The 21,381-nt window shown below is 37.1% G+C and overlaps 1 long non-coding RNA gene across 1 annotated transcript in view; it reads right to left on the bottom strand.

Moving 5' to 3' along the window:
• Positions 1 to 1,366: 1,366 nt before the first annotated feature.
• The window catches only part of LOC135475945 (uncharacterized), a 62,315-nt gene continuing 42,300 nt past the window's right edge, over positions 1,367 to 21,381 (bottom strand). Inside the window, exons 2-3 of the long non-coding RNA XR_010445079.1 lie at positions 12,249 to 12,399; positions 1,367 to 1,422 (exon numbers count right to left, since the gene is read on the bottom strand). This is a non-coding gene — a long non-coding RNA (uncharacterized LOC135475945). The remainder of the gene's footprint in view (positions 1,423 to 12,248; positions 12,400 to 21,381) is intronic.

The following is a 21,381-nucleotide window of genomic DNA, read 5'->3' as shown; positions in this document are numbered from 1 at the left end:
GGACCCAGTTTCACAAATCTACGTAAGACATTTTTTTTTATCGAACATTTGCAGTATGATATTTTGTACCTCACAATTACTGTACCATTGTCATATATGTGCGATTATTGTACATGTACAATATCTTTGTGAAAACTGCGTCCAAAAGCTGTTTATTTATGCATTTCAAATTTTTCACCTCCATCACTTCAGCAAAAAATGTGTCATGTATAAACATTTCGACCCTAAACATTCGCCCCAAAAAGTGCATTTTTAGAAGCAAACAAATGTCATAAAATATTACTTTTGCTGCTGAAATTCACAAACCTCAAAAAACCTTTCTAAGATCAGCACAAGTCTGGCAAATATAAGTATTAAACTTAGTCATGGCCTGAAATTTAAGGGCACATACTGCATGTTGCAAATTTTGATTATAAATAACACGTTCTTTCTGATTCAGTGGAACTGGACCTTATACATGTATGATGTCGTAAGAATGAGCTACCTGCAATAAGAAACAATAGTTCACCAACAACTGTATGAACACCCCTGACGAGCCTGAAGGTCAGGCTGACCCAGGGGTCCCCTTACCCATCCAAGACCCTTTGGCTCCGAATCCTGGTATTACCGCAATGCAGTCAATCTAGATAATTCCTGTGTCATTTCCGGCATGAGAGCATTACGATAACACGCTCACAACCCTGTTATTCTAAAAGATAAACAATCCCTATTTCACCATCGGCTGATCTCTCTCATCACCTAAACATTTATTCCACCCAAGGCTACCTCCTCCTTCATTCTGATTGTAAACAGCTGTCAATACCACAACATCCAAGGTAGGAAACTTGCTACCTTGTGACTTCCTTGGATAAATCAAATGCTCACAGAACTTAAATGACACTTTCCCATTTTTTTTTTTTTTTTTAGTGTAAAACTCGCAGAGATTAACTACTGGCGTCTTAATGGCGATTTCCCTCTGGAAATGGCATTTTTGAAGTCAGAGCAAACCTGAGCAATTTAATGTAACAGTCTCATGTTGAGAAAAATTCTTTACTCCTATCACTGTCAGTTTTTATTACACGTTTACAAAACTGGATTAAACCTTTGGTGGTGTTTAATCCTGATTAATTATCTGACGGAAACTTAGACATTTGCTCACCGAGTTATACATTGGTAAATAAATTAATGTTTATAAATGAAAAGTAAATTCTTATACTAATGTCAAAAAAACGTAATATCTCATCATATTCAATTAATGTAAAACCTGGTACTACATGTACTAAATTAACAGTACTAAACAACATGAGTGTAATTTTACATGTAATTACAAAATACAGAAAACTCTGAAGCACTTGAATTGGCTCACCTTAAGTGACTGGTTTTCTCTTGTTTCGCGGTAAGGGCCCAGTTTTTAAACATTCTTCTCAGACTTTTTCTTATCATCTTGAAATGAAACAAAAAATTGAGTGATTTTCTCATCTCATCAAAACAATGAAACATTCAAGAATGATCAAGGTCAGTTTGAATCAGGCCCGGTTGGTTTGAATCAGGCCCGGTCGGTTTGAATCAGGCAAGGTCAGTTTGAATCAGCTGATCAGCCTGCTGGCCCTTTTGAGTATAATGACTGAGAAACTCAAAAAGAAAGCAACTTTAAATGCCTTAATTATTTGCTAGAAACAACAGCATAATCCCTCACCAGGGATTAATTAAGTTCACAAGTTGCTGGCAAGGAAACCATTAAAGACAAATGTAAGCTTTCTTATAGTTTAATAGTAGTGGGTGCATGCTTGTGGTTGGAGAGTGGGAGGGATCAATCTTTTTCATACAAGGTCATTGGAAATCATATTGCAAGGGGTAAGCCACCAACCTTTTACAATTTGCTTAGAAACTTTGCCAGGTGTGACATGCACTGACACATCTGTATTGATGGAAAACAACTATTCTAGGAATATCACTGTATCACGGGGGAAGTGGCCCCAAGAAAGCCATTGACTACTGATAATGACTGTACTGGATTTATTTATTTATTTGACTGGTGTTTTACGCCACATTCAAGAATATTTCACTTATACCATGGCGGCCAGCATTATAGTGAGAGGAAACCTAGCAGAGCCCGTGGGAAACTCACAACCATCCGCAGGTTGCTCTACGAATGAGACTGGAAGTTAAACCATACACACATATTGACAGACAGGTGCAAATCAAAATCCTTCCCTTCACATTTAAAAAGTGTGTGTGTGTGTGTGAGTGTATGTGTGTTGGGTGGGGTGGGGGATATAAAAACACAAATAGTGAATATTAAACAGGAGAGAATAATCACAGATATCTGCTTGTGGTGGAAAAGCATGTTCCGCAAAAAAAAAGGACTTGATAATAAAATCAAAGTACATCAAAATGCAAAAGTGAAGCAAAAGTCTGAGAGAACAGAAAAGATATAGTCGGAAATTATTTACAATGCAATTTTACTTGATTCTTGATTATTTCATTTTTTGTCCAGCACTTCCATATGAAAGGAAAACTGAATCACAAGTCTTGTAAATGTTTGTTTAATTCTCATAGGCATGTCCGGGCATATGCCTTCTGTTTGTAAACTAACATTCAGTTAACATGAAATGCTAACAACTTCATATTTGCAAAATTTCAATTACTGGAAACTTTCTGGATGTGCATAGGTAGTCCAGCACATTAATGGTTGCTTTTACTGCACTGAGGCCATAAAAACAATGGAGCGGGGAGACAGCCTTAGGGGTATACACACGCATCAACATTGATATCCACTAATGTCCATCAACATTAAAACATCGATAAACACCATAATGTCAAGCCAAAGCACTTTCACTACATGGAAGGGCAAACATACCAGGTCTAAACAAATGCATCAAATGGGCAATTCTCAGACACAGAGCTTCTATGTATTCTGTAAACAGTCCTAGCACGGTACAACAATAATCACAGTTTATGGGCTATCAATTGTTTTAAGGTATTAAGGATTTGAAAGAGGACATAAAGTGCCTGACCAAAAGGTACAGATGTTGTTGGACAATTAAAGCATAGCCTTTAAGGGACGGGAAATAGGTGATATTCAACATTGCATGATATGTGACCTATGCAATGATGGAATAAAAACAGCACGAGAGTCTAAACACGTTAAAACATAATGGAATAGGGTAAACATGTTTGCCGCAAATGTAAATGCAGCATATAAAACTAACACATCTCACAAATAGATTTATTGTAAAAAAAAAAAAAAAAAAAAAATCTATTTTCGTGCCAGCTTATTAAGGAATAAAGCGTTTTTATATAGTGCTGTGAAGAAATGAATACATGTCGCAACATACATGTACAATGTAGCCACCCGAAATTCCCTACCGAATTCAACGCCATCAGACAGTTAATGCATGTTTAGGAATATGAAGATACATGTACATGTATTATCTGACCTCGACATGTTATTTTGTGATTTCTGTCAAGTTCATACTTGCCTCTACCTAACTTTACAATGAATTCTATTTTTTTCAAAACCTTATGAATTACAAATGTTAAAATTGCATGTGAAATTTATACTTTACTGCAACAGCTTCTTAAAAATTTAGGGGCAAATCAATATATGTACCTGTACATCAAAACACAGCATTGCAAAGTATAGTTTGTGGGTTTTTTTATAACTTTCAAATACCATATCTCACTACAATATAGCTAAAAAATACTGTCAATGTGGCAATATTAAAATCCAAATGAGTGGATCTAATTTCAGATGATGAGAGTACACATGTGTTATACTTTATGAGTAACTCTTTGGGTTTTCTTAAAGTTTTTCCCCAAAAAAATATAACAATGGTCATGAGAAACCTTGTGTGCTTGGCTTGCCAATAAGTTGTCAGAAAATGATATCATCTGTTGAACAAAGCGTCTAACCAGCCATGCAGATAACAGGACGCAGAGAAAAAAAAAGCAAGATATAGACATGAATGTCCAATAACTGTGACAACTGTATCCACCATATCTTGATATCTTGCCCTTATATACTTCGTAACAAGAGTAAAACGCTAATAATCACACAACCATCACTTTAAATTTAAACTGAAACTGTTGAGTTTGTTCAGTGGTTTATCTGCAATTGCACAAATACAGATTCATTTGAAATGCACAGACAGAGGAAAACACAAATTATTTATTTGTCACTAATTTATATTTAGATTATAATTATACCCACAATATGACCTGTGATGGGGTCCTGTCTGGATTTGGAAACTCTACATAAGGTTTTCAAAATAGGATGTAAGCAATATATTGTACATATATACATATATATATATATATATATATATATATACATATATATATATTCATCAGGTGCAATTCATACAGAAATGTGCATATCATAGATAGTATGTTATCTTGGAAAGCTATCACAATACACACAGGGAGAATTTATACAGGTGAATGATTCCAAGCCATTCCTCTACTGCTACCCCTCAATTGCCAGGTCACAGGGCAATGTTCTATGATTGTCATATACAGTGAGTACTAGCTAGTACTGTCTATATACATCATGTACGTTGATCTACACACTACAGCAGCTTCTAAATCTAATAAATTATACCTTATCAGTGAAAACCATGCACGTGGCATCTGAATTTTTGTCACGATCTACCTATAAATTGCATTTGAGGAAAACATCAGATAAATAATATCGGCAGACACCCAGAATCTAGGCATCAAAACACAGATATTTATGTAGCGGACGTCCACAAAGCCAGATGTTCCGGGGCAATGAACGCAAGACCAATTTCCAAAACATAGAACGAAGAATTTAATTGGGAGGGTTTCATGCAAACAGAAGCTGGTTAACAGTTTTTAGTGATAACTGAAAGACACAAATGATCTTCTGTAGGCAAATGAATTATACCACTATTCTGTGCAAATCATGTACCAGGCTAATACACAAGTTGTCAATGATCAAAATAAGTATCTTGATCAAATGTGCTTCGAATATACGGCCCCTAGACTCCGGTTAGGTGGGATAAACACAATTATTATGATGAACAAATCGAAAGATTCTGGACAATATGTCACTATTTCATATTTATTCAAAAAATTTTTTGATTGGTGTTTTACGCTGTAATCAAGAATATTTCACCTGTACAACGGCAGCCCATATTATGATGGTAGGAATCAATATTTAATAAAATATTGACAAGAGCTATTTTCAAATTTAAGAAAAGTGAAGGCATCTGATACAGTATCCTTGATGCATGTACATTTTAGCTTTTGTAGTAATGCAATGAGATGTTGAAAATGTCACACACCTGACAGAATTTATTTATTTATTTATTTGATTGGTGTTTTACGCCGTACTCAAGAATATTTCACTTGCACGACGGCGGCCAGCATTATGGTGGGTGGAAACCGGGCAGAGCCCAGGGGAAACCCACGACCATCCGCAGGTTGCTGTCAGACCCTGACAGAATTTAAGAAATATTAAAACATAATCGAGATAGACTGCCTTGTGCATGTCTGTTATGAACCCATGAACTGCTTGCAAGTAAGTCTAAGCACAATAAAGATATAACGTCGAATCAGTACAGGAATATACTCTTAATACTAACCGTTCAGCGTCATACCGTCAATGGCTATAGATGGAGTCATATGAAGATACAGGTGGCCGTAATGATATTGACAACTGCGGCTGTCATGCGAACACAAAAAAAACATTTATATTATTGAGTTCAACTTTGGGGATGGAGTCATACAGATGTCAGAATAGGCTGTGATGGCTGTTTTTCCACCTGACAGAATCTATGTGCATGTCAACAGGCAAGCTTTGAGGTGCCCGGAGTAGGACCAGCACAGGACTGCAAATCCCCTGTGAAATACATTAATAACGGGTAACCAGTCACATGTCCCCAAGGCTAATCATCTGGAAATGGATCGAACGTACGTGTACTCTCTGTACACAGAAAAACAATCTGAAGTCTCATCGCATGTCTGCGGTACTTCGTCCAATATGTACACTACACTTCAGGGCTGTGGGTGTATAGAAAAATGAGGAATTGTCTCAAACCAGTAGGAAATGGTTTCTCTTTGAGCTAAACAGAATTAAAAGATTATTTAATATGTTCTTTGAAGATGAAAAGTCCAATGCTTTATAAACTAATGATACAAATACAACAATAAAGTTTGTCAGTCCAAACAAAGGAACAGAGTGTGTAAATGTGCTTAAAAGAATGAAGTATATTAAGTCATGGTTTTACTTTTAGCAGACTTTGATGGAAGTGGCTTGAGTGAGGGCAATATAAGACTTTCTGAGATCATTAGACAAAATAAAAATGAGGTCCCCTATAAATGCATATGCATGTTCAAGAGCTATACCCTACTTTCAAGAAAAGTTAGTTTCAACTAAAATTGGTGTCAGTACAAATTATCTGATGTGATGTGACACCTTCCAGTAAAACATCACGCATGGAAGGCAATTTTGCCGAAAATTAATCCAAAGCATGTGAGATTACTATGGTATCATATTATTTATATAAAATATATATTTACATATAGGGCATGATGTGTTCTTATGCGGAAAATAATCAAGCACAACAGGAAGTGACTGTAAAAAATCATTCCCACAGGATCCGTGCAATTATTAGAAAAATGACAAAACTGGTTCGGCATGATACTCATTGGCTAATTGATTACCGTTGAGAAATAAAGTATTCAATTTATCCTGATCTTTTTCATTTAACATTTTTGATTTAAACAAAAAAAGTCTTCGAAAATGGAGTAGCTGTCAATCCTCAAGGACTAAATTCTTAAAGCTTACACATTATGGTGCTGAATGAGCTGATGTCTCCAAATTTCTTGAAAGATGCGTTCAAAACACGCCTGCCACGACATGAGACTGTTCTCTGTTTACATACACACATGACTACTAAACGCCAGCACAATGTGCAACCAATGACTTATGTTGACAAATGAGGCAATTCAGTCTCAGCACCACTATAGCATAGGCGTCTTTGAAGTTCAATATTTCAATATTTTGAATGAATAAGGCATGAGAACTTTTTCTTGTCTAGCCTATCATTGCTTATCTGTTTTTTTGCCAAAACACCACTCATCAAAACGTTACTTTCCTTTGATACTTCAAGCGTATTAATTAAATTTTCCACAATCTATGCAAAAAAAGTCATTAATTTTATTGATCTTCGTACATTTTGTTAATGTTAATCATGACGCATACACTGGATAAAAAAGTACAAAATTTTCACTTTTAAGAGTTGATGCAGTTACACATGTGGGCTTATAAAGCATGAATAATTTCTCTGATGTTCACAAGATCACACCTGACAAATAGGTAGGTCTATGTTATCTACTATATATAAAGTTACACTAAATGAATTCTTATTTATTCCAAAGTGCATGCATTTGATCGTTATTAAATGCCATACTCAAGACTTTTTTGCTTTATATGAAGTGTTTTTGGTCAGTTGTATGGATGGAGGAAACCAGGCGACAAGCGACAAACCTTCCCACATATAATGTACATACAGCTGCACATACACCCCGTACTGACGGAAAACAAATATTTTTTAACGAGCATTAGACTGTGCAAACAGCCACACACGTGGCACTGACAACTTATTGTCAGTAATTAGACCTTGTTCACAGACACCTACAATTCTCGGTCTTATTAAGGCTGGGTTTTAACCAACACCTTATTTGCCCAAGTCACACATGAGCTGTAGGTTCCATTAAACCACGGTCCACTCCCACCCTACAATGAATTTGTCAATCTAACGGCGCTGGTTCAAATCCAGTTCTCATTGGTATGCTGTTAGAGTTAGGTCAGGACGTTAATAACTTGTGAGCATCAAGCCGTTAGTGGTTATATTGCCTCTAACTCTACTGTTTCTTCCATCCACATTAACCACACTGCCTTCATATAAAAGAAAAATCTGTCAGTTCAGCTTTTATTTATTTCATTCTACTGCTGCTTATGACACCATAGAAATATTTCACTTGAACCATGGCGATCAGCTTAAAAAATCAAGGAAATATACATATATATATATATATATATATAAATACTTATTATTAGAGAACCAGTGGTTTATATACATAACTGATGTATATACTGGCAGTGGATGTTGAATTCAAATCTGCAAATTGTTTGAAAGAATAAATGTATTGACTTTCAAATCCTGAATAACAGAAAATAAAAAGACATGTAGGAAGAGGAAACTGTATAGATGGCACAATCAGGTGTTTGCCGTTTTTTACCAAAATTTGAAAACTTACCCACATAGTTCCAAATGTGTATATCATACATATGGCCAGTAAAAGTGCAGGTCAGACTTCGGAGGATGCCATATTATGAAAGACCCTGAATAGAATCAACTAGGATGACTGCAGGGTGTGCATTTGGGCATAGGAAATCCACATTAAATGTTCATGAATATAAAAGTTACATACACTTGGACATATTTAAGCTTGCCTTCAGGCTATAAGTCTAACTCTCACACACAAAGGCCAATGGGCATGTTTTGTTTCATAAATCAAAAGCAAAATCCATACTTGCGTATATTAATATAGAGAGGTTCAAAAAGAGCGAAGCTATAAGATTAAGGAAGTAAGTAAACTCTAGCTGTTTGGCAGGGCCAGCTGGCAGAGGTTGTTTTTCAACACACTCAATGTGGGGATCAATACCAATCTTCTACACATCTATAATATGTAGCTGTGGTAAAGTCTTGAATAATTTGACACCAAAATATATTTATTTCTTTGATTGGTCTTTACCGATGTGCTAAGTAATTAATCACTTTTATAATATGAAGGTGTTGAGATTTATGGGTTGATCATCGTCGACACAGAATATTGACCTGCACGTTATTATCGTCTTTCTGTAGGCTAACTGACCTCTTTGTTTCCGTTGAACATTGGCTGGATGGTTCAATTCAAGTTTTCATGCGAAAAATATTTGTGTCTTGGTACAAGAATCATAAAAAACAACTATCAGAATGATTGAAGGTAGGACTAAAACAGTATGCAAGTGTGACTTGCAGTTTGTTTGTAGAATGGTAGTGGTTTGTTTGTAGAATGGCAGTGGTTTGTCTGTAGAATGGTAGTGGTTTGCCTTTAACTTGGTGGCTTTTTGCCTGGGGGATGGTAGGGGTTTGCCTGCAGAATGGCAGTGGTTTGCCTTAGAATGGTGATGGTTTGTCTATAGAATTGTAGTACTTTGCCAAAAGAATCATGGTGGTTTGTCTCGGGAATGGTAGTGATTTGCTTGTGGGATAGTAGTGATTTGCCTGTGGGATAGTAGTGATTTGCCTGAGGGATAGTAGTGGTTTGCCTACATGATGGTGGTGGTTTGCATGTTGGACAGTGGTGGTGGTAGTTTGTCTGGGGGACAGTGATGGTTTGCCTTCAGAATGATGGTGATTTGCATGTAGAATGGTGTTTGTTTGCCTGTGGGATGGTAGTGATTTGGCTGTAAGATGGTAGTGGTTTGCTTTTAGAATTGTGGTGGTTTGCATGCAGAATGGTGGTGGTTTTCCTTTAGAATCATGGTGGTTTGCCTTTAGAATCGTAGTGGTGTGTCTACGGGATGGTAGTGGGTGCCTGTTGGATAGTATTTGTGGTCTGCCTGTAGAATTTGCCTGTGGAATGATAGTGGCTGCTATAGTAACCAATATTACACTCAGCAGATGGATACTTGAAGAATGGCAGTGGAGCATGGCTAGAACATTTAGTTTATAGTTAATCACAAGCAAATGAAAATTAATTCATCTGGTTCTAGCAGGTATAAACATGTGAATCAGCGATGCATGACAACGGTGCCCATCCTCCTGCAAATTGCAGTTATGACCACCTTATTAAGATGAAACAGACTCTTGCTGGCAAACCTCATGCATTATGCAATATGGGGTAAATTGATCCAGTTGGCCTTGGGAATGTTGGGTTAGATACAGTGATCGGTCAACTTGTACTCCTATATTACAGTGACACCATCCCTGCGGGCACCGGCCAATGGAAAAGCATGTCACAATATTCATATAGTGTTCCCCAACCTAAACCCTATGGCTTAATCAATGCCTGCCTACCGAGAACAAATGTTTGTCCAAATGTACTTTCCTTTAAGGGTATCTTAATTACGCCCAAGCTGATTGGTTGTTATAGAGCTAATCCAAATCTACAGCCAATCATCATTCATGGTAAAATACTGATGCAAGCGCATCCATGTATATCAGTACACACAACATATTTAATACTTTAATTTACATGCGACTTAAATATATTAATTGCTTAACACTTTAATATAATACTAAATTAAGACAAAAAATTAAATGTCAAAATTGCTTATCATATGCCCTGTCAGATTTCAACCCAGGAATGAAACCAAACATACATTTTCAATGTATAAACTAATGCTGGTTTTTGTTTTGCAAGACTCACTGATCAGTTGTTGGGAATTTGACTTTGGATATTGTTTTGATATATTGCGAAGGCTAAATTGTGATATGGATACTTTGCCTGTTATTTAAAAAATTGAGGCACTAGCACTGTCTTCTTGGGTTTGAGCTCACAATTCCCTTGATGACAGGCAACAGCGGACACAGCTACAATGCCCAGGCTCTTATCACATAACAGTCAGTTCACCTTTGCCCATATACTTACAGGATTTGTCCTTCAGGGCGGGTTAGTTAAGGCAGTATAAATGCATTCTCCTGTCAGAAAACTGACGATGACATTTTCAATTGAGGCAACTAAATCACTGTAAATTATACACGCGTCGCTACTAGCAGTGCGCAAACTACGCAGCTGGCCGTTACGATTACCCGCCCTTCTCAACTCTAAATAGGCGCCTTAAATGGGTACATAACTGTCACCTTGGATACCACTCTACCAGCCATAAAACCCATGATTTGGGACAGGAATCCGTGCATACATATTAACCCAAGGTAAGGAGAGGGTTTCGAGGGGAATAATAAATAACAAGAGCAATGTTTAGGATGGTCTATTACACATCGATTCCAAGAGAGTACTTCCCACCAGACATGTACATATGTACACATTCATCAGATGGATCTGTATTGATAAAGGCAAACACATGTGAGGAATTTAAGGTAATGTAGATGATGTCAAAAGAGCGACAAACACCTATGCCACGGGGTCATGAGTAAACTCTACGAAATGTCCTGTAATACCAAAAGTCATTCCATGCCAGACGAAAATGTTCTTGATTACGGAACATGTAATGAAAAATGTGTTCTTGTCCACCTCCTGGAGGTTTAGACAAAAACTTACAATCAATCTTTAAGTAACAGTCTAATTAAATATCTGAAACTAATTATTATACATGAATAGCAAATATATAGCCTCCGAATGATGTAACAAGCTATACATTCCGTTGCTATCAATTCTTGTGAAAACTTGCATGGTGAAGTCTTGCATGTGGCTGTTTGCATAATCAAACATTTCTTGAAGCTTGCTAATGTCTTCGTCCAACATGCCTAGCAATATCTGTAGGGCATCTGTTTGAAAGATCATCACCAATTGTCAATGGTCATTGAATAGAAGCTTCAGCTTCCTCCTGAGATAAAACACACTGCCATTGTATAAGCGGAAAACTGTCATTAAGCTACATTTAAATAAAATAAAATAAAACACACAAAAACAAATAAACCAGCAAGCCACAGAGATACATACATCTGCCAGAGAGGTTCTTAAAGATGAGTAATTTGTATAAATTTGGACTGCATGCTTTCATACACAAAATAGCCCAGAAACTGTCTAGGCTATACGGAGGCCCTATGACAATAAAGTCAGCAACCTCTCCGTCCAGAACCATCTTCCATCAACCATCTTATCATGGACAACATACAGTGCAGAACATACATGAATCATGAAGAGGTGAAACTTCAGATTTTAATTTTATACACGACCCAGTTGTGTCCCTACACGGAGCATATTATAAAACATATTTAAAAAAGATTTTTAAAAATAGGGACACGCAACACATGAACTTAAACACAGAGCACATGATATTGATGCTAAGCTTGATGACCTCTATATTGTGCCAAACATCACTGGAATTTTCCATTATTTTATTTGCGTCCTATGAATACCAGAGTTGTATATGTGGATGGGTTCTCCAAGCTACATGTATCTCTGCGAGCATGTTACCAAAATGTCGTAAAAGATATTTTCAAAGATAGCTTCATTATTCAGGAAATCTTTTTGTTGTCCTGGCGACAATGCACTGGAGACATACATACCTGTGGTGAACTGTTTCAGGCAGCATTGGTCTGCACCACGCAATTGATCTGTATCTCTCCGATGCACTTTGTCCACGCTTTGTTTGTCCACCCATTCAAACCCCCATCAAATCATGACTACACGCTTCCACTGGCCATAAAACTTCCAAGGCTATGAATGATAAAAAGGTACAAAGCCTATATTACAAGAGAGATCCAATATACTTTTTGTCTGCAGATATAAAAAAGCCATCAAGTATGAAGCAATGGGTATATTCTGGCCAGTTTATTTAAACATTACCTTGCAGAATTCTATTCATTGCTTTTATACCATCGTGTTTTTAACAGAACAGAGCATAAAACTCGGGTTGTAGATAGAGGCGCATGTATGAGTACAGGATAAGTATATGCCCAGCTGTGCAGTAGCAGAACTGTAAAAACAAGCAAAAATTCGCAAATGCTGCAGCATTCCTTAATCCTGTCAGATTTTCTGGCCATTCAGTAAGTGAAAGACCCATATTAAATAATGGGAAGCCTATGTTAAAAGACAAGAAGGCTATGTTTTGCCTTGTTAAAAAAAAAAACAATAACAAACATAACAACTGAACGACAGACAAAATGAGCAAGTTATAATTTATTTATTTATTTAATCGGTGTTTTAAGCCGTACTCAAGAATATTTCACTTATACGACGGCGGCCAGCATTATGGTGGGTGGAAACCGGGCAGAGCCCGGGGGAAACCCACAGCCATACCAAGTTATAAAGCTGGCTGTTTATATATATATATATATATATATATGCATATAAATCTGTGTCAGTCAGGTATCTGGATTGCTGAAGGCACTGATATAACTTGATATCACAGTGATAAATGAATATAGTTTTGGTCTGTGCTCTTGTCTGTCCTACATTAACAAGACACATCTCTTCATGGAAAAGCCTCCATGTAGCTATTTGTCTTTGAGCAATCCTAGTTTACTTCTTGCGTTCTCTATGTAGTATAAAGTGACACAATGTTTCTGCCATAGAGCTGCTTGTATGTTATCCTTAAATCTTGTCAGTGGGATCCAATTACAAACAAAAGAAATGGGAACAGGAACCAAATACTGGATTGCCCAATCCAAGATGATTTCGCCTTTCAAAAGAAACTCGTTACTCTGGAATGCCTTCCGTTTAAAACGGTGAAATCCTATAAAAAACGCTGAAATTTCCAAAGACGATAAAGAATCCTTCCGTTGCAAAAGATTTATCTTCCCTGTGATTCCCATGCAGGCACACTGAAGACTGTGGTCATTCAATGCGCCACTGACTGCTTATTAACTGTCACAATCGCTTCATGAACAGTGAGGGTTCAGGAATCTAGATTGAGCCACAACTATGTGAGCCGCCGATAATGGAGTAGCACACCGTACTGAGCCATATGTCCTGCTCCCCAATAGAAAAGTTCATCACCAGGATAAATATATACAATAATAGTTAATGATTTTAATAATATATTTATTTATTTGATGGTGTTTTACGCTCTACTCAAGAATATTACACTTATACGACGGCAGCCAGCATATGAAGGGAGGAAACCAGGCAGAGCCTGGGGGAAATCCATGACCATCCGCAGGTTGCTGCAAGACCTTCCCACGTAGGCCGGAGAGTTTTAATAATATACATATAAATATAAATATAATATAAATGCTTTAGCAAGTCAGTCCCAGCTTCGAAATTGATGTAATCTTACTGAACTAATCAGCCACTAATTGAAATGTGCATTAAATAATCATGTGAACAGGAAGGGAATTAAAGACTTAATATTGAAGATAATATTAAGTCTTAATACAAAAAGATACCTCAATAGTAGCCACAGTCAAGAGGTTTATGAGTTCTACTTGTACTTACTCAACGGCATGTAGTACAAGAATTTCAAAATTTCTTCTTTAATACTGCTAAATACTTGTGTTTAAATGCCAGTGAGGAAATTCAAGCACAATTAGGCAGTTTTGAGCTGGAACTCTTTTGTCGTCAAAGGAAAAAAACAGTCCAACTGTGTCATGTGACATGTAAAAAATGTTAGCAACCTTTTGTTGACGTTAATTGACAGATCGCCTGTTTCGCCCGTTTCTAAAGGCACCAATGGCTCCTCTTTCCTTTAGGAACTTCTCCAATTTACAAAGGTTCAGATTTTAAATTTCTCTATTATTCGTCTACTCTAAACTTCTTTTGTGAAGCTTAATATATAATAATATACATGTATGTCAATGTTTATCGTAAAACTTCATGGACAAACAAGGTAATTTCTTGATCAGACAAGATGAAAAGCTCACAGCAAATTATGTAAAAAAAAAAAAAAATTATCACAAAGGCTTTTTATGAAAGAGTTCATTCTGTCTTTGGTTACAGGAAACTAGTTGTGTGTCTTGATATTTAAAAAAAAAACCAAAACCATTAAGGAACTGAATATTTATTCTGTTGATCATAAAATGTCACCTCATAGGGATTAACAGCTAGTACTGTACATCCATGCATAATGGCTTCCTGTGCTTGAAATCTGTTGGGCCAATGTCCCTTTATCTGGAAGACATTAGTCACCTATATACATATATTAACACTGATCTATCAAAGCACCAGAACAAATTAATATAGCTTATACTGATTGAAACACTGAATCGAAAGTGGTAACCAGTAACATCAAATCTGACAAAGTCTATCACTATCAACTTCAAAAGATACGTTGGAAGATTAAAAAACAAAAACAGGGGTTAAGGACAAATACAGCCCTTCAATTTGGGCCTGCAGAATTCTTGGAGTTATCAGACATGTTGTTTGTCAAATGTTGTAATGGTTTCTGATAGAAGTTTTAAAAATGTCAACAAAGTCTCTGTGAGATATCCTAGATTTCAAATATTAAAAATACCTTTTTGAAGTCTTGACTGATTTATTTATACTTGTTTTGGCAATAGCTGCCCACCTGCATCAAGTTTTCTGGTCTTAATTTGCAAAATGTTTCACAAAACTGGATGAATCAGCCAGATGTAAAGAACTTCGATTTGGTATCATTAGGCTCCCTTAAAGCTCACCTTTAGGAGATACATGAATGCAAACTTCAGCTCGATCAATACACACAAAAGACTTAAATATTTAACTTGGGGCCTCCATGGCTCAGTTGGTTAGCGTGCTGTGAGTTCAAGTCCAGCTCATGCTGGCTTCCTCTCCGGCTGTACATGGGAAGGTCTATCGAGCAACCTACGGATGGTCCGTGGGTTTCCCCCTGGCTCTTCCCGGTTTCCACCCACCATAATGCTGGCTGCTGTTGTATAAGTGAAATATTCTTGAGTACGGCGTAAACACCAATCCAATAATTAAATAAATACATAAATATTTAAACTTAACATGGGTATATTGATACACACAAAAGTGTCGTGAAGAAAATGAATTTTGCAATATACAGTAATTCATACACATGCAATGTATTAATGACAGAAGGTCTCCCTCATGTAATTGTGCTTTACATGTCTGCAAAACTTCAGCTCAGTACCTGCAGTGCTTTTTTCAGTAATACCTCTAACATTTACCTAAACAAAGCTATGATTCATGAATTTTATAATTTATGGTAATTAATATGTACGTAAGACATAAACGATGGAACAAATATTGCAAAACCTGACCTCAATACAATACTTTTTAAGAACGCAACCCTAACATTTTACCGTATGGTGTATTTATTACTTTCAGTTATTGGACACTGGATGCTGACTCTCTGGGTATTACGATTACATTTCATTGGTTATGAAATTAAAACCGAATGAAACGAATGCCAAGAATAATTAGAACATTTTGTAACTACTTCCTACTTCTGGTTCAGATGAACTCAACAATGAAGACAGACCAGGATCAATATGGAAGAAGGTGTGTAGGGGGGAGGTGGAGAGAATAAATTCTGTCTTCGATCACCATTTTGTCAGTACTTTTGGTTCAGTGGAGCTAAACAACAAAGGTGGATCTTGTGAGCTAGTCGCGACAATGAGTTGACCGTCAGGAAGAAGGGATAAATTCAACCAATTGTCAAAACAGCCGAAAGGCCTAAGCAATGGTAACGCGAGAAAGGTGTGTCGGGAGGAGGTGAGGATTGTGTGTTTCAATCAGAAAGAGGCTGCAGCTTTAACCAATGCGATTAATTCCACAAACAAAGAGGGCAGGCGTAGTAACCGAATATCACACAGCTGACAGATCAGGGTTTAGCTCTCCGTAAAGTAGATTAGGCTGCGAACCTCTGTAACCTGTGGATCGGCTTCTGTATAGCAGTGGAGACTTAGTACCCGGCCAGCCGATCTTTCCTGATTGTGCCACCCGTAATACAAAGTGACAGTTGTTGGCAGGAAAGTACATTTAACAGTTTGGAGGTGTTTAAACCCTGCACCTATATCCCTCTGGCTTTTAGTTCGATAGCATGCAATCTCTTTTCACTGGAAAGATCGAGAACGCTCTTAGCATGGGGCTGACAGGAATTGAAAATTCATTTTTCCCTCAGCTTTGGATTCTTCTCTCTCCTTTGAGACCAGAGGGAAACTTGTAACTTCTGATGAATAAAGACCTTTGCTTGGGCCCATAAAGCTTAATTTTCTCCCTGGAAAGTCCTATCCAGCCTTAACAAATACATAATAATTAGAGAAAATTGGCATATCCCTTGTTATATAGTAAAACCTGTCACAAAAAAAAGCAACAACCCCCCAAAAAAAAAAAAAAAAATAAAAAAAACACAGAAAAAAAAATCATGAACACTATATTTTTTAATAACGGATATCATAAAACAATAATAAAACCAATATTTGCATATACATCCATAGCCAGTGAGAACTATATTAGATAAACATGTATACAGGTTTTTAACAAATCACCTACTATCACCTTACATGACGGCAAGCACTACACGCATCAGATACAGTGAATAAATGGAATAAGTTGAATGGGATGAATGATGGAGAATGGGTGGAGGCTGGGTGTGGTCATATTGGGGGTTGGGTGTGGTCATATTGGGGGCTGGGTGTGGTCATATTGGGGGCTGGGTGTGGTCATATTAATGTCATAATTTCATAGGTGTCAGAATTTTTTGTTCCTGCTAGGCAAAGCCAATTAACCCACAATTCTAGTATACTTACATATTCCCATTTAAGCTGAAATATGCTGACACAGGCGTATTTTTTATAATCCGTATTGTATTAAAGATGAAGTAAAACAAACTATGAATTTTAACGTGACCTATACATTTACACCCCCACCACCCACCCACCCACCCAGCCTCTTTTCCCCTTTCACCCTCCTGCATACATCGCTTTGTAAACCTGCTTCAATCATCACAGCAAAACATGGTAACTATTGAGATTATGCTTACATTCATGCATCTCAATTCTGACACTGACAACAGAGAAATTGTATCAGAGAAACACCTGTACATAAACTGCAGTCAGATCAATAAATATGTATATATAGACATGGAGAGAAACACAACATATATATATAGGATTAGTGATGCTGTTTCTAACATGACCACTTCTTGCTTGTTTCATACTCTGACCACTGAGACAGTAATATCTCTGCGGCTGTCAGTGTTCTGTTTGATGTCCGTTAAACCCTCAACTGGCTAATAATGAAGTCGTCACTTGTGACCTCAAACTGGCTAACTTAATCAATGTGTCACAGCAGTACCAGCAGCCGCCGTAGCTGAGTTTTCTCAAGCTAACTGATCAGTGACGCTCTAAAAACAACATGATACAGCTGGCAGTTCCAACTTACTCATCTCATCAAGGCTCTTAACTCATTTCAACTGGGTCGAGACTCCTGGGAGGTGATTTGGTGAACAGAATATCCGTGATCGAGTTCCTGAGGGCCCCTCAAGTTATTCTGCGGAATTAAAAAGCTCCTACATTGAGACCAAAACAAGCACTCTCTCCTGATTTGACTCAACAAGACAATTTTCTAGAAACACAATTAGCTAGTATTGCAGAAAGCATTCACATGCACATGGTCAGAGTTCAAGGTCACATAGAGGTCAAAGCCTCTATTATACAGGTAAGAGGCCATTTATATATATCTTACATGCACATATCTCAGTAAGTTCTGCAAATCTGCCAATGTCGTGTTAAGCCATATTACTTATTTATTAAAAAAAAAAAAATTAACTCAACAATGGAATTTAAAAATAAACTGCATGTATAAGCCAGCTGCTACACAGAGGGAAGTAACGTGAGACATTGGAAAACTATACAGAACTTCCAAAGTTGGACACAGGGTCTAGTTTAATTGTCCATGAAATGGCCAAAATTTGTACAAAATCAAAGGAAGTTCTGCATTTAGAAATACAAGTTTGATGGCCTTGCACTTTCAAACTGATTTTTACTGTTATAAAAAAAGAAATGTTATATGTACACATTTCCAAGCTACAGTTGGCCTATTCACTTTAAATGCATGTATGCCTAATACATATTTTTTTTTCATACGATATTTGTTTCATTTTGAATGAATTAAATGAATATAGGCCTCTTCAAAAATTCCTGAATCTAACACTGATTTTATCCTCCTGAAAGATAACATCAGGCACATACTTTAAGTTGACACATTACACCACATTTACAGTGAATGACCGTTAACAAGTTGTACCTGGCCTGATTCTAAGAAATCTGTCGATCTTAGAAAGCTTTAGAGGTGGGGGGGGGGGGGGGGGGGGGAGGGGGAGGGCGTTGGGTTGAAGGTAGGATGATATCCTACTGGAGAAGCCAATAAGTTTTGACTCAAAAAGTAGTGTTTTAGAGCATTTATTTGCCTCTAAAAATGCCCCTTTTCAGACAAATTTTCTTCTGTCTGACTGCATGGTGTAATGGGTGTGGAATACATGCATGCAACCCCCACTGGCAAACTACCATGCCTATTGCATATTTTTTCCCGCATAATGGCAGCTTGGGTCCAAGTTGAATAGACCATGATTGTTTTCTTACAGTGAATTGATATCATAAATTATGTGTACAATGAGTTACCCGTTTGCCGACAAATCATTACAGCCAATATCACGAACTGACCGGAAATATCACGAACAGAGCAGAAATATCACGAACAGATTGTACATGTACACAGCTTGATCATGAATTGTTTCAGACAGAATGGTTCCCCACTGGAAGCAGGCATGCATGTGTAAATGTCTCTTAAAGGATCTTTTCAAGCTATATATGTTAGAAATTGTTTCCGCTTTCCAATTGTTGCTTCTTTAGTTGTGTTTTAACACTCTGACTTGAACTGTAACTTGTCATGACAAAGCCATATCATACATATATCAGGTTTGAACTCCATATAATGAACAATTCTGAAAAAAAGGTCTGAAAAACTGTCCAAAAGTGGACCAAAAACAGCAAAAAATTTTGTCAAACATGGATAGAAACTGCAAAATAATTATCATGTTGAAGACAGTAACGCATGTACCAAGTTTCAATTAAATACAACAAACTGTTTTGAAATCAAATTCAAAATTTTGCCTAATATACATAGCTATTAAAGGTGCAAACGTATAATCCTCCCCATGCAAGTATACTGGGGAAAGGGTTGGGGAATTACTAAAAATAACTCACAAGAAATAAACGATGGTATTTTACACTGCCTGAACCCAAATTATTTGTATCATTCACACACGACAAAGCTAGACCTTGATTTTCCCAATGAGGCAGGTTTGTGTATACAGTTTTGATGCATGATTTATCAATCAATCACTGAAAAGACTGCTACTCAGTGTACCTTTCCAGAAACTGAGAGACACAACAAGATGGCAATAATTAACCACCCTTGTGCAAAAAAAGGGGTATCATTTTTCAAAGCCTTTGATCTGGCACATCACCAGAGCCTTGAACAAAGCAACCCCTTTACACTGCAGAGTTTTTCTCTCTCACCTAAGTCTAATTTGATCAGGTGGAACATCTCATCTGTCACCTGATTATTTTCACATCAAACCTGACGGATGTTGCGTTAACAGTGCTAGACTTTTCGCAAATAAAACCGATGTTGTGGTACTGTCCGTTGAAAATGAGGGTGAGGAGCCATTATTGTATAGTAATGTTTCCTCTAACTGCTAGTACACCAGATGCTGATTGGTCAGTTTCCTATAACCGCTATTACACCAGATGCTGATTCAATCCTGGCCTTGGACAGTCAATATCTATTTCCCTAGCTCTGTTCGAAGATCTTGCTGGTCAAAGCCGTCAACAATGCTCTGCGGCATAGTCTCATAATATCCATGTACTTTCACCGAAGCCAGACCAACTGTTCTCCATCAACCATGATGTGCAAGCAAGTCTGTGTGATGTATGTGGGAAAGTTTATTAGCTCTAACTAGCCAAAGTGGTCAGTGGTTTACTGTGTACTAATGCAGTCTGGCTATCTTCAGATATAGCTTGGATATTCAGCTCAAAAGAAAGGTATAATGATATATATATATATATATATATGTGAAAGACATCCTCTATCCAAAACAGGGAGATTACCATTATGAACAACAATAAAGAGTATAATCATACTGTTTCTAAAAATGTGGATACTCACGCTGCTCAAAATAAGCTTAAAGAGTCATTAGGACACCCCTTCTGTACTTACAAAAACAAACATTCAGCTCAAAAGCAAGACATATCTAGAGTCACGTGCAAATCCCAGGACTAAAACTTGAACATTAAGCTCATACAGCCAGGGTTCACAGAGTCATATATACAGATCCCAGGATTAAAACTTGAACATTCAGCTCATATAGCCAGGGTTCACAGAGTCATATATACAGATCCCAGGACTAAAACTTGAACATTAAGCTCATATAGCCAGGGCGCATCGAGGCATATATACAGATCCAAGGATTAAAACATGAACATTCTGCTCATATAGCCAGTGTTCATAGAGTCATATATACAGATCCCAGGATTAAAACTTGAACATTCTGCTCATATAGCCAGGGTTCATAGAGTCATATATACAGATCCCAGGACTAAAACTTGAACATTCTGCTCATATAGCCAGTGTTCATAGAGTCATATATACAGATCCCAGGACTAAAACTTGAACATTCTGCTCATATAGCCAGGGTTCATAGAGTCATATATACAGATCCCAGGACTAAAACTTGAACATTAAGCTCATATA

Source organism: Liolophura sinensis, chromosome 9, assembly GCF_032854445.1.
Source record: "Liolophura sinensis isolate JHLJ2023 chromosome 9, CUHK_Ljap_v2, whole genome shotgun sequence".
Classification (NCBI taxonomy): Eukaryota; Metazoa; Mollusca; class Polyplacophora; order Chitonida; family Chitonidae; genus Liolophura; species Liolophura sinensis.
Note: the sequence above shows the minus strand (reverse complement) of the source record. Positions and strands in the feature narration are given on the sequence as shown.